The sequence below is a fragment of the Leptonychotes weddellii genome, chromosome X (assembly GCF_054177405.1).
Source record: "Leptonychotes weddellii isolate Sample4059 chromosome X, ASM5417740v2, whole genome shotgun sequence".
NCBI classification, from domain to species: Eukaryota; Metazoa; Chordata; class Mammalia; order Carnivora; family Phocidae; genus Leptonychotes; species Leptonychotes weddellii.
The window spans coordinates 2837417-2850422 of NC_138385.1; the positions used below are offsets into that span (position 1 = coordinate 2837417).

General features: G+C 41.0%; 1 protein-coding gene and 2 non-coding genes across 3 annotated transcripts in view; 2 read left to right on the top strand and 1 right to left on the bottom strand.

Annotated features, from left to right (window-relative positions):
• The window catches only part of PASD1 (PAS domain containing repressor 1), an 86932-nt gene that overhangs the window by 62164 nt on the left and 11762 nt on the right, over positions 1–13006 (bottom strand). The window lies entirely within an intron of this gene.
• Positions 7179–7285, top strand: LOC115938126 (U6 spliceosomal RNA). The gene has a single exon (XR_004073318.1). It is a non-coding gene; the product is annotated as a U6 spliceosomal RNA (small nuclear RNA).
• Positions 8520–8624, top strand: LOC115938127 (U6 spliceosomal RNA). Its single transcript, XR_004073319.1, has one exon. It is a non-coding gene; the product is annotated as a U6 spliceosomal RNA (small nuclear RNA).

Genomic DNA, 13006 nt, shown 5'->3' on the forward strand with positions numbered 1-13006 from the left:
ATATACAATGGAATATTATGCAGCCATCAAAAAACCCCTGAAATCATGCCATTTGCAACAACGAGGATGGAATTAAAGGGTATTATGCTAAGTGAAATAAGTCAATCAGAGAAAGATGATCTCATTGATACGAGGAATTCTTAATCTCAGGAAACAAACTGAAGGTTGCTGGAGTGGTGGGGGGTGGGAGGGATGGGGTGGCTGGGTGATAGACATTGGGGAGGGTATGTGCTATGGTGAGCGCTGTGAATTGTATAAGACTGATGAATCACAGACCTGTACCTCTGAAACAAATAATACATTATATGTTAAAAAAAAGAGAGAGAGAGAGAGAGAGAAGATAGTAGGAAGGGAAAATTGAAGGGGGGGAATCAGAGGGGGAGACAAACCATGAGAGACTATGGACTCTGAGAAACAGACGGTGTTTTAGGGGGGATTGGTTGGCCCAGTGTTGGGTATTAAGGAGGGCATGTACTGAATGGAGCACTGGGTGCTATACACAAACAATAAATCATGGAATACTACATCAAAAACTAATGATGTAATGTATGGTGATTAACATAATATAATAAAATTAAATTAAAAAAAAAAAAAGATCACCCAGCTAGTACGTGGTCCATCTGAGATTTGAATCCCAGGAGTCTGGTGTTGGGAGTTAAAAACTATACTACACTGCCTTCCATCACTATTTCCAGGAAGTCTTCCCGGATTTCCCCTCAAGTCTTTTCTTTGAAGATCCCTATATAAACTGTGCTCTGTGTGCATTAGAATGTAAGCTTCCTCAGGGCAGAGGAGTCTTACTCTGCTTTCTATATCTTAGCATATTTAGAACTGTTCTCCTTATGTACAAATTATTGGATATTTGTTTAATCCAATTAAATGTGCATAAGCACAAAAGAGGATATAGAGAATTCATGCTACCTCTTGTGAAAGAGCTGGTGCCGACTACTTCACCTTCATAGTTCTCCTTTCTCTTTGCCAAGTTCACAGTGACAGAATATGGTCCTATACACCCAGATGATAGAAAAAGGAATTGGGAACTCAGAATGCCAAAAATCAAAGGGATGTGGTCCTTACAAGTCCTAGGATTTTAGAGAAGAAATGTTTCCAGAGAAATTCAGCCTAGTCAATGTCCAAAGTGAATTTTGTGTGAGGTTCACCAACCCTATCGTGGCTTAAGCTGTTTCAAAGTGTTGGAGGATTGTAATGGCCTATGGAAGCATTCAGCAAGATAAATGGATTCCAAGTTTCTCATACCTAATGGCTGAAGTAATGTTTCGCACTCTCTTTAACTGTCCACTCACAAAAGGCAAAAGAAGTTCAACATTAGTTTGATTTCTGCTAAAAGAACAAGTCCTCTCTGAAGGACTTCACTTCCTAGAAACGCAGAATTGATCCAAGGTCTCTGCTGCTCTGATGTGCACATTATCTCTGCTGCCACAATAGCTAGACTACAGGGGTGCCTGGGTGGCTCAGTCGTTAAGCGTCTGCCTTCGGCTCAGGTCATGATCCCAGGGTCCTGGGATCAAGCCCCGCATCAGGCTGTCTGCTGGGCGGGAAGCCTGCTTCTCCCTCTCCTACTCCCCCTGCTTGTGTTCCCTCTCTCGCTGTGTCTCTCTCTGTCAAATAAATAAAATCTTTAAAAAAAAAAATAGCTAGACTACAAAACCTCGCAAATGAACCCTACAGAGATCCAGGTGACGAACAAGACTTGTAGGATTTTAAATAGAATTCAGTCAGCCTGTAGAACTTAATGGTTTCCATTATTCCCAAAGCATGTCCTAGTACTAAACACAGAAATCAATCCCTATAGAAGCCTTCACCCCTGAGATGCAGAAAAGGAGTTTTAACTATGGAAGATTCACAGGGACAGTACTGGTTTTCTTCCAGATGTCTTGTCTGGTGCTATCTTTCCCTGACTGATTCCTTCAATCTCTATTCCTAGGGCTAGTCTTTCCTTAGCAATGAGAGTGACTGTGGGGTTTGGAGGAGAATTCTTTTTTTTTCCGGCTTTATTGAGGTATAATTGACACATAACACTGTACATATTTAAAGTGTACAATGTGATGATTTGATATACATATACACTGTGAAATGATTACCACGATCAAGTTAATTAACACATCCATCACCTAATTATCTTTTTTTTGTGGTGAGAACACTTAACAACTACTCTCAGCAAATTTCAGGTATAAAGTGCAGTACTGTTGGGGCCCCTGGGTGGCTCGGTCAGTTAAGCGTCTGCCTTCGGCTCAGGTCATGATCCCGGGGTCCTGGGATCGAGCCCCGCGTCGGGCCCTCTGCTGGGCGGGGAGCCTGCTTCTCCGTCTCCCACTCCCCCTGCTTGTGTTCCCTCTCTTGCTGTGTCTCTCTCTGTCAAATAAATCAATAAAATCTTAAAAAAAAAAAAAAGCACAGTACTCTTAACTGCAGTCACATTACTGTACCTTAGATCTCCAAACATAGTCATCTTATAGCTGAAAGTTTATACTTTTAAAGCTATTGCTCAAAATCCCTACATTTCTAGCTAGGCCACTCTACGCCAACCTCAATTTTCTATTAATCCATGAAATGTATAATATTCTCCTAACTGACATTTAAAAAAATCTAGCGAGAACTAATAAGGAAGCACCAGTAAGTTTTTATCCTATCTTTTTTAGATCTGCTTTTGATTTTCCCTAGACTTAGTCTGAACTCTTTCAGAACTAGGACAGATGAAAGCACCCTAACTCGAAAAGCTAAAGCACTGCACTTATTGGCATTCACGCAGTGCCTACCCTGTGCCACGCTTCGCAATGCTGAGCATGGGAATCCAGGGATGAGGATGACATAGTCTCTGCCCTCGTGAAGGTGACAGTCAGTAAAGGAAGAGGCATTTAAACTGATAGTTATAATCCCTCAATTTTTAATTGAGGATTTCATTGGGGCGCTAGGTGGCTCAGTTGGTTAAGCGTCTGCCTTCGGCTCAGGTCATGGTCCTAGGGTCCTGGGATGGAGTCCCATGTTGGGCTCTGTGCTCAGTGGGGAGCCTGCTTCTCCCTCTCCCTCTGCCCCTCCCTGCTTGTGCGTACGCTCTCTCTCTCTCGGTCTCACTCTCGCTCTCATAAATAAAATCTTTTAAAAAATAAGTAAAATAAATAAATAAAAAGGATTTCATTAAGTTAAAACAGATGGCTAATTCCAAAAAAACCCATGCAGAACTGAAAAATATTGCAAACTTTTCAATTTAATCACCAAGGGTATGTTTCTATTTCTTCTCTGAAATCACAAAGAAACTGGGGTGGAATTTGCTCAGAATCTGTCTTAAGGCCCCTTGCTCTAAGAGTTCTGTGAAGATGAAAACAACCTCATTACAATGTTATTTCCACATTTAAGCAATAAAGCCCCCTTGGGATAGGGCCCAGACTCAACCACATTTACTGAATTTAGCTTTATAGTAGTAGGAAGATAGAAGATTTTTTTAAAAAGTTTAACATGGTAATAACATTAAGTGACCTTTATTAAACACTTACTAAATCCAAGGTTCTATTATTACCATCTCCATTTTGAGGAAAATGGAGTCCAGAGAGCTTAGCTAACTTTCCCAAGGCCACCCTGAGAGTCAGTGGCAGTGTCTGAGCATTCACTCACTAGTGGACCGCCTCTCCATGACTTGACATTGGCCCTCTTTCAACACTCTTACCCATCTGCAAACATCACGTGTCTTCTCCCACCTACCCTCCTCCCACCCTCTCCCGCCTCCGTTCTCCACCCGTGACCTTGCAGCCGACTAGAAGTAAGCACAAACATCTCATGTTTCTCCCAATTTTGGTTCCCCAGCCTATCGACAATCACATTTATGTCCAATAACCTTTCTGCAATTGATCATGTCCTTGAAACTCACCAAAAATCATAAATATGCTGACAAACTGTCTAAACACATCAATGTCCTATGCTGAAAAACATAGGGGAGTTTGGTTTCTATCCTAGTGAGTGCCCAGTCCCTTGACAGTGATTTGTGAGACACAAGATTTGAGTATTTGAGAACCTCTGGTCTATAGCAAAGAGTGACAGTCTGGTGTACTTCAAGACTCTTTACAGCATCAAGGCTGAAGTGCAGGAGCACTCGTGCTTTGTAAAGGGCAAGAATCTTGAAGTGCATTCCATCCACTCCTTCCCACCTTGACTTCCCTCCAGTGGTTGGAGATGATGGGTTCCAAGCCCCCGTCACACCTCTCTCCCACCCAAGAGCTCTATCAAAGCCCCCTTGTGTGTTTGCTGCTGTGATTATTCAAGCGGATGATGGCATCAAACCAAGGCTAACACTCTTATACTCACTCAAGACTCAAGAATGCATTGTTGAGACTATTGTCCCTGAAGTTTCCTAGTCAGCTATTTACACAGACAATTTTCCTTGCCTATCCTTCACACATTATAACTCTGTCCTATTTCAGCTATTCACTGATACTGCGCAAAACTGAGCAAACAGAGCTGGCTGTGCAATGCCTCTCTTTCCAGGCTTAGTCAATGGACACTTTCTTCCTCTAGCCTACTCTTTTCCTCTCCCCTTTTTCATTACTTGTCCCCATATTCCAATATTGTTTTATCTGTAAAAGAATCAACCCAAGAATTTACCAAAAACGAAGAATGAGAAACTCAAAAGCTGTAATTGGCAGTCCATCTGTAAGGAAAGGAGTACAGGGGAGATGCGAGAGGGGAAGAGCAACAATGAGAAGCTCCTATGTCCCAATACCCTGGTTCTCTTTCCCAGAGAGCTCTTATTAAAAAGGAAACATTCAATTGTGGAAGTAAAGGAATGCTTCCCTTTATCAGACAACACATCTTTCCTGAAGTGTTGTATATATGTTAAATCCCATTTATTTATTAGACATTTGATTGACATTTTCTAAGTGAAGACTCTAGGGCAGACTCTGGGGGATAAAGAGATGAAGGTGATATGGATTGCCTTTGAGAGATCAGACTTGTAAACAGATAACTAGAATACAAGGTTGAAACTGGCAAAATTTAAATTCACATAAAGTGTTCTGGAAGCTGAAAAGAAGGAACAGAGATGAGAGGCACGGAGGGAACACAGGAACAACAACAACAAAAAAAAATGAAAAAGGGAACACAGGAACAGAGGCACAGAAGCTGGGTCCTGATGTTATAGGTAGCAGGGCAGCATCTGGGTTAAAGTAATCACACTTTTTCTTAAATGTAACTCCCTGAACTCTGCCACAGTGAAGCTCAGGTTCCCCAGCTAGTAGAAAGAAAACTTGGGCTTATGTTGAACTTTCAAGATTTTTAATTATGAGTCTTTATTGGCTCATAAAACAAACATTTGCTATTAAACTGTCCACATAAGATCTACTTTATATGCTATATAAACAAAAACTGACTTTTTAAAATTATATATTAAATAGAATTCCAATCATATTCACTGAAAAGAAAATCCACTGAAACTTGATGCCAAGGATTTCAAAATTTTGCAGAATGAGTAATTACTTTTTACTGTTTCTTTAAAGAAAAGTTAATTTGTCAAACCATATGCAAACTCAATTTCCTACAATGGAAAAAGATGGGTTCTCAGAAACATGGAATTGGATTTGGTCTGTGACCCTAATGGCTCAACAGATGATTCTTCAAAAAGAAAAAGAATCAAAGAATGTATTCTGAAACTCTTTTCTTTAACTCCTTTCTGAAGCAACACTTTCTCTGAGTGTTCTTGGAAGGGGAGGAGACTTTGTCATCACAGTTGTGATGCTGGTCCCCACGCTTCCCTTCCAAGGACGTGGTCACGATTACCGAAGTCCATCCTCTCAAAGACATTCAGTACAGAGGGAGAGGGGGAGAGACCTCTGGCGAATGTCATTCCTATGCAATAGCATTTAAGAGCAGAGGGGACTGTGCCAACGAGTCTCATTCTTCCTTCTGGGGGTTGGTCATTGTTTTCCGTTGTCTCTGCAGCTGACAAAGTGCTAAGCCTAAAAGGCCAGTTTCTGAACCTACTGGAGATACCACAGAAGTTTTTGCTACCTTCAAACCTGCTGGACCCTAAATCAATGCAGACATTCATGGCCAGTTATCCTAGGAAGCTTAAAGTTGTGATTAAGAACTGCTAATCTGGGGCGCCTGGGTGGCTCAGTTGGTTAAGCGACTGCCTTCGGCTCAGGTCATGATCCCGGAGTCCCGGGATCGAGTCCCGCATCGGGCTCCCTGCTCAGCGAGGAGCCTGCTTCTCCCTCTGACCCTCCCCCCTCTCATGTACTCTCTCTCTCTTTCTCATTCTCGCTCTCTCAAATAAATAAATAAATCTTAAAAAAAAAAACTGCTAATCTTCTTGCTCAGAGATGGCTGGTAAATCTTACTCCTGGGGAGTTTGAGAATATCAGCCTCAGATGCCATTGCTTATGTGCATTAAATGGTCTAATACAAGTAACCCAGACCTTCCTAAAGGTCATTGCTTCCACAGAACACAGCACCAAAGAATGTTAATAGGTCTGAAGCAAATATAAAAACAAAGTGTTCCTTGGTTGGGTACATTTGGAAAATGCTGAGTTAAATATAGTGAAGCAGATTTTTTACTACAGGACATCTCAGGGCTTTTCATAGGTTTTAGGAGCCCTGGGAATCTCCAAGATGACTTCACTGAGTCCTTGGTTTGCTTTACTTTCCATCCTCAAGCACCTTCAATGACAAGAAGCATTTTAGCTTACGAATGACAGAAAGGAAGTTTTGGAAACCTAACAATAAATATTTCATGAGCTATAGAATGTAAACACCAGTCTAGGATCCCCCGAAAGGTTACGAAGGGTCCAGGGGAAAATGAATGTGGTAAGTACAGAGGGCATTTTTAACTGGTTCACTGGTTTCGGTCCGAGATGCTCCCCCAAACAGTCCCCAACAAAACCTGCTCAAACACCTGAGACACAACTCTAGGGATAAAGGGCTCACCTCTAACTTTTCTTTTTTTAAAAAAAAAGATTTTATTTATTTATTTGACAGAGAGGGATACAGCGAGAGAGGGAACACAAGCAGGAGGATCGGGGGAGGGAGAAGCAGGCTTCCCGCCAAACAGGGAGCCCGATGTGGGGCTGGATCCCAGGACCCTGGGACCATGACCGGAGCTGAAGGCAGACGCTTAATGACTGAGCCACCCAGGCGCCCCCAACCTTTCTCTTAAAGAACAACTGAAAGCAGTGCTCGCTTGGGCAGCACATACAGTAAAATTGGAACTATACAGAGAAGACTGGTATGGTCCCTGTGCATGGATGACACCCAACTTCATGAAGCATTCCATAATTTTTATATGTTAAATATATTTCAGTAAAGCTGAAATTTTAAAAAAGGAAAACAGAAAAGACTTTCTTTTAACATGAAAAACAACAATTGCAATGATCATGCATTACAAAGGTGTCTCACTCAGAATTACCTATGTAAGAAAATGGTCTCCTTCATGCATAGTATGAGCCACTTTAATATGAGCCAAATTAATAAGCCCTTAATACTTAGCATCTACATAACTTTGAAGCCAGAAACAAAGTAAAACCTGTTCACCAGGTGTAACCACCACAGTGGAATTTCTACATTAAGAAAATATTCCCAGTATGGAATTTCAAGGCTGAACAAGGACAATTTGTGTTTCTATTGAGATATTTTTATAAAATGAGCAATTTGGCATGAGAGACATGTAAGTTCAATGCAATCTTTGAAAATATATTTATGGAAATGACCAGCTGCATTCCTGGGAAAATGTCCCTTTTGCAAGAAATGGGTGAGAATGAGTATAATGGTTACATCTTAAGATTTATAAACAGACTTTCCATATCTGTTCATTTTTTCAGTATAGAAATATCAAAGTTCCCAGAGAACCTAAACATCAAATTACATTTCTTGCAATAAATACATGTTACATTTTATTTTATACATCACAGTTCAAGGGAAATATGTAGATTGGGTTTTCATTCATAAGAGAATATGACCATATGCATGCCTATATAAATATAAAATTAGATGCAAAAAATCAACATTCAAGTTCAGTTCTGTTTGCATTTGTTCTCCAACTGAGTTTGCACACACACACACACACACACACACACACACACCCCTCAATCCAAAATCCACAATTTATCAAAACCAAAAAAATCTTTTCATTTCTTTTCTTCACTTTATAATTCTCTCAGGAAATGGGTAAAATGTTACATTTTTAAAAAAATATTTTATTTATTTATTTGACAGAGAGAGACACAGCAAGAGAGGGAACACAAGCAGGGGGAGTGGGAGAGGGAGAAGCAGCCTTCCCGTTGAGCAGGGAGTCCGATGTGGGGCTCGATCCCAGGACGCTGGGATCATGACCTGAGCCGAAGGCAGCCACTTAACTGATTGAGCCACCCAGGCGCCTCATAATCTCTTGAGATAAAATATTATTTTAATTTAAATCTGCAGCTGGTGAAAATCAAGGACATATATAAACAGATATTTTTATTTGTGCTATACAATTTCACATGCATTCAGTTCACTGGTGTTAAGAATCGATTGTGGTGCTTGCTTCAGCAACACATATACTAAAACTGGAACAATTACAGAGATTAGCATGGCCTCTGCACAAGGATGACATGCAAATCTGTGAAGCATTCCATATGAAAACAAAAAAAGAATTGTCTGTGATTACTTGATGTTACATCTTGACCTGTGCTTTAAGCCTGACTGAGCATGTCTTGATAGTAGGAATTATTGATTAAGTCAGGTGTTATTATTATTTAAAATGCAACTCATTACTTAGATTCTCCCCAATCACTTATGACTTGTTGATCAGTTTCGAAGCACAGAAGACTCTTACTTCCATTGGATTATAAGTGCTCAGTAAAATATAAAAGATAGGTATATGAGAAAAGTCTGAAAGATAAAAACTGTTTTCTTACCCAAGAATAAGAGATGAAGAAACTAAAGAATGTTTTGTCTGTGGACAGTAGATAGTCTATCCAGATGATCTTCAAAGAAAGAAATGTTTCTAGATCAAAAATAGCCCTTCTAGCAACACAAGGGAAGTCAATTATCATGTAGCAGCACATTTAAAATAAAGATGAGAACCCTTTTCAACTACCCAGATTTTCCAGGTTAGAACTGACTATTCCATACGGTGCTATGATTCTCATAGCAATGCTTTGGGGTGGAGAAAGTAGGATTGCTTCTCACTCAAGAAGGTTCTTAAACTGCTTCTAGCTTCTGCATGAAGACAAATTTCCTTAGTCTCCTCCTAATTCCAGCCCCCTTCAATCCTGCTTCACCAAAGGGACTGAGCTTTCCAATGCTATCTTGTCCAGTGACCTTGATATGACCCCTAAAGCTGACATTAAGATTTGCCTCTATACAAACTCTCCTTTATGTACAATTAAGAAAAACTTTTACGTGTAATCCTAGATACAAAAGTGTTGATGTTCATGAATTTCTTCTAACAGGTGCTATGGACTTGCTTCATGTTGGGCAGCAGTATTCCCACCTTCTCTGAGGGACACATGATCCTTGTACCATCTGAGTGGTACCAATTTTGCACAACCTAAGAGCATGGTCCCAAATTAGAAATCCATTTCTGATGTTTGGCAAACATACCCCACAGCCTTTATGAGGCCTGAAGGATCTGGGTATATGAGTTTGGATCCAAAAAATATCATTTTTCTCAAGTTTTTCCAGAATTGTGTAGAAGGCTCTCTTGTGCATGCTCTCCTCATATTCCTCCTCCATGAGCTCCAAGGAGTTCACTGTCTACCACTGTCTCAGGGCACTTGCCACTTTCTAGGGTGCCTGATCACTATTCCAGCCCTTGCTGGTCCCCTGCCTCCACTGGAGTATGAGCACAAAGCCAGAATCTGGTCTCATTCCTCCCTGTCCATAGCACCTGGCACAGAGTAGAAGCACAAGAAGCATGCACTGAAGGGATCATGAGCCACACCACTGCTCACATCTTCTGAATGCCAGGAAGTACTTGCCATTACCCAAACACACACTCTTCATTGCCTCCCATTGCCCTTGCTCAGTGACAGTCTCCCGGCCTGGAATGCCCTTCCCCATGTCTTTACTGATTGAAGACACATCTATCCTTCAAAGGCATATTCCCCAAAGCACTTTCTCCATGAGTGCTTTTCTGATCCTCTCTCCAGGACCCCTGATGGCACCAGCACTCACTGGCACTGTATGAAAGCCATGTGTTGCCAGTCTTTCCTCTCTGTGGGGGAACAGGGTTAGTTCCTCTCAACAACCCATGGTTGTCTGAACGTAGCCTGTAAAACTGTGAGGAATAAATCACATTCAGTTGGGTGAAGACTATGACAAGAGCTTGCTCTTTTCTCCAGAGACCCTAGGGCTCAGGAAAAGAATGACCGAGGATATAGAAAAATATGTAGGAAACAATGCAGGAGAGATGACTTCCTACGTGGAGCCCTCTCTTTACATAAAGGTGTATTTTAAGGGAACCATTGAAAGAGGTCTTAGTGAATCGTTTAATTAAGAATCTGATAGGTAAGTTTTCTCACCCTTCAGTTCAGTTTAAAATATTAAGAGCCAAGACAATTATCATACGGTTTCACTCATATGTGGAACATAAGGAATAGCGTGGAGGACCACAGGGGAATGGAGGGAAAACTGAATGGGAAGAAATCAGAGCGGGAGACAAACCATGAGAGTCTCTGGACTCTGGGAAACAAACTGAGGGTTACAGAAGGGAGGGGGGTGGGGGATGGGGTACCCGGGTGATGGGCATTAAGGAGGGCACGTGTGGTGCTGAGCACTGGGTGTTATACATAACCAATGAATCGTTGAACACTACATCAAAAACTAATGATGCTGGCTAACTGAACATAATAAAAAAATGTTAACTGTAAATAAAAATAAAAATAAAAATAATAAAAATCATCCTTTACCATCACAAAAAATAAAAATAAAAAAACAAAAATAAATAAAATAAAATATTAAGAGCCAACTGGTAAAACAAACCAAAGAAAATGATACTGGAACTGTTCATAGCAGAACTTCCTAAACAGGAAGATTAACATACATAAAGTCACAGAAATACTGAATTTGAGTCAAGAACCTGAAAGTATTACAGATTATTTTGGAATATTTTAGGCCATTCTTTTTTTTTTTATTTTTTTTTTTAAAGATTTTATTTATTTATTTGAGAGAGAGAGAATGAGAGACAGAGAGCACGAGAGGGAAGAGGGCAGAGGGAGAAGCAGACCCCCTGCCGAGCAGGGAGCCCGATGCGGGACTCGATCCCGGGACTCCAGGATCATGACCTGAGCCGAAGGCAGTCGCTCAACCAACTGAGCCACCCAGGCGCCCCAGGCCATTCTTAGTCCATATTTAGTAAGGCTCATTCTTCTTGACCACTATAGGAAGCTACCAAGGAAGCAAGAATTCTCTTTTCAAGAATCTGAGTCCTACACTTCTGGTTTCTGGGCAAATCTGGGTGTCTACAGTGATTTCCTGTGCTTCCATTTATTTGCTCAGTTGTTCAGGTCCCAGATAGTTATCTACTATGGGCAAGGCACTGATCCAGCTAGTTTTACTGCTGCTGCTGCTGTTGTTGTCATCAGCCCTTAAAACTAAAAGAACTACAGAGAAATAACAATTATCATTTCAAAGAAGAGCTACATAACTGTCAAAAGAATTCTCTAAAAATTAAGTAGTGGAATGTTGAAGAGCCTAAGACTCAAATGGGAAAATCAATGTGGACAGACAGGCTGGGTTCTCTACCTGAAGACATTAACATTTTTATTTAATTTGTAAGATAGCTGGGCACTACTGCAAATTTCTGAGAAAGTGACTACCAAGATCAAGCCAACTCTAAGAGAGATGATGCAGGGAACTCAAGCAGATGGGCTGAGGAAAGGCTTGAGTTTAGAAGGTAGTTGTTACAGAAGGAAGAGAAGAAAGTTGCAAGAGAGGGTGGATTTCAGACATGCTCTAAAGGAGGCGGACTAATAGAAGAGGGGACAAAGGGTAAGGTAAGAGGCGAATGTGATACTATCAATCAAAATGGGCCTGGGGGCAGTGCAGGCTGGAGTGGTTGAAAGTCATAAGGCCAGAGATGTTTTTTACTAAAGGGAAACTGGGTTATGGAAGAGTCTAGAGAGACAATTCACCAGTTTTGGGTTCTCTTGCATCCTCGGGCATCAATGAAAATGCAAGAAAACCCATCTTTACTTGACATGAATGATCAATTTGACCACAAAGACATGAGAGATATTTGGACGGATGACTTGGAGATCTCTTCCAGCTTGGGAGAGTCCACAATTCTACAAGACACGTGCACAAAGAGTATCTGAAATTTAACTAATCATCGGAGTGCCCTAAGGGAGTTATTTAAAGGAAAGATGAAACCTAGGAAATATTCAATTAGAAGGATGGAGGCAGGGGCGCCTGGGTGGCTCAGTTGGTTAAGCAGCTGCCTTCGGCTCAGGTCATGATCCTGGAGTCCCGGGATCGAGTCCCGCATCGGGCTCCCTGCTCGGCAGGGAGTCTGCTTCTCCCTCTGACCCTCCCCCCCTCATGCTCTCTCTATCTCATTCTCTCTCTCAATAAATAAAATCTTTAAAAAAAAAAAAAGAAGGATGGAGGCAGGATACAAAATCAATGCACAGAAATCAGTTGCTTTCTTATACACTAACAATGCAACTGTAGAAAGAGAAATTAGAGAAATGATTCCATTTACAATAGCATCAAAAACCGTAAGATACCTCGGAATAAACCTAACCAAAGAGGTAAAGGATCTATACTCTAGGAACTGCAGAACACTCATGAAAGAAATTGAAGAAGACACAAAAAGATGGAAAAACATGCCATGCTCATGGATCGGAAGAATAAACATTGTTAAAATGTCTATGCTATCCAGAGCAATCTATACCTTCAGTGCCATCCCGATCAAAATTCCAATGACATTTTTCAAAGGGCTGGAACAAACAGTCGTAAAATTTGTATGGTACCAGAAAAAACCCTGAATCGTCAAGGAAATTTTGAAAAAGAAAAACAA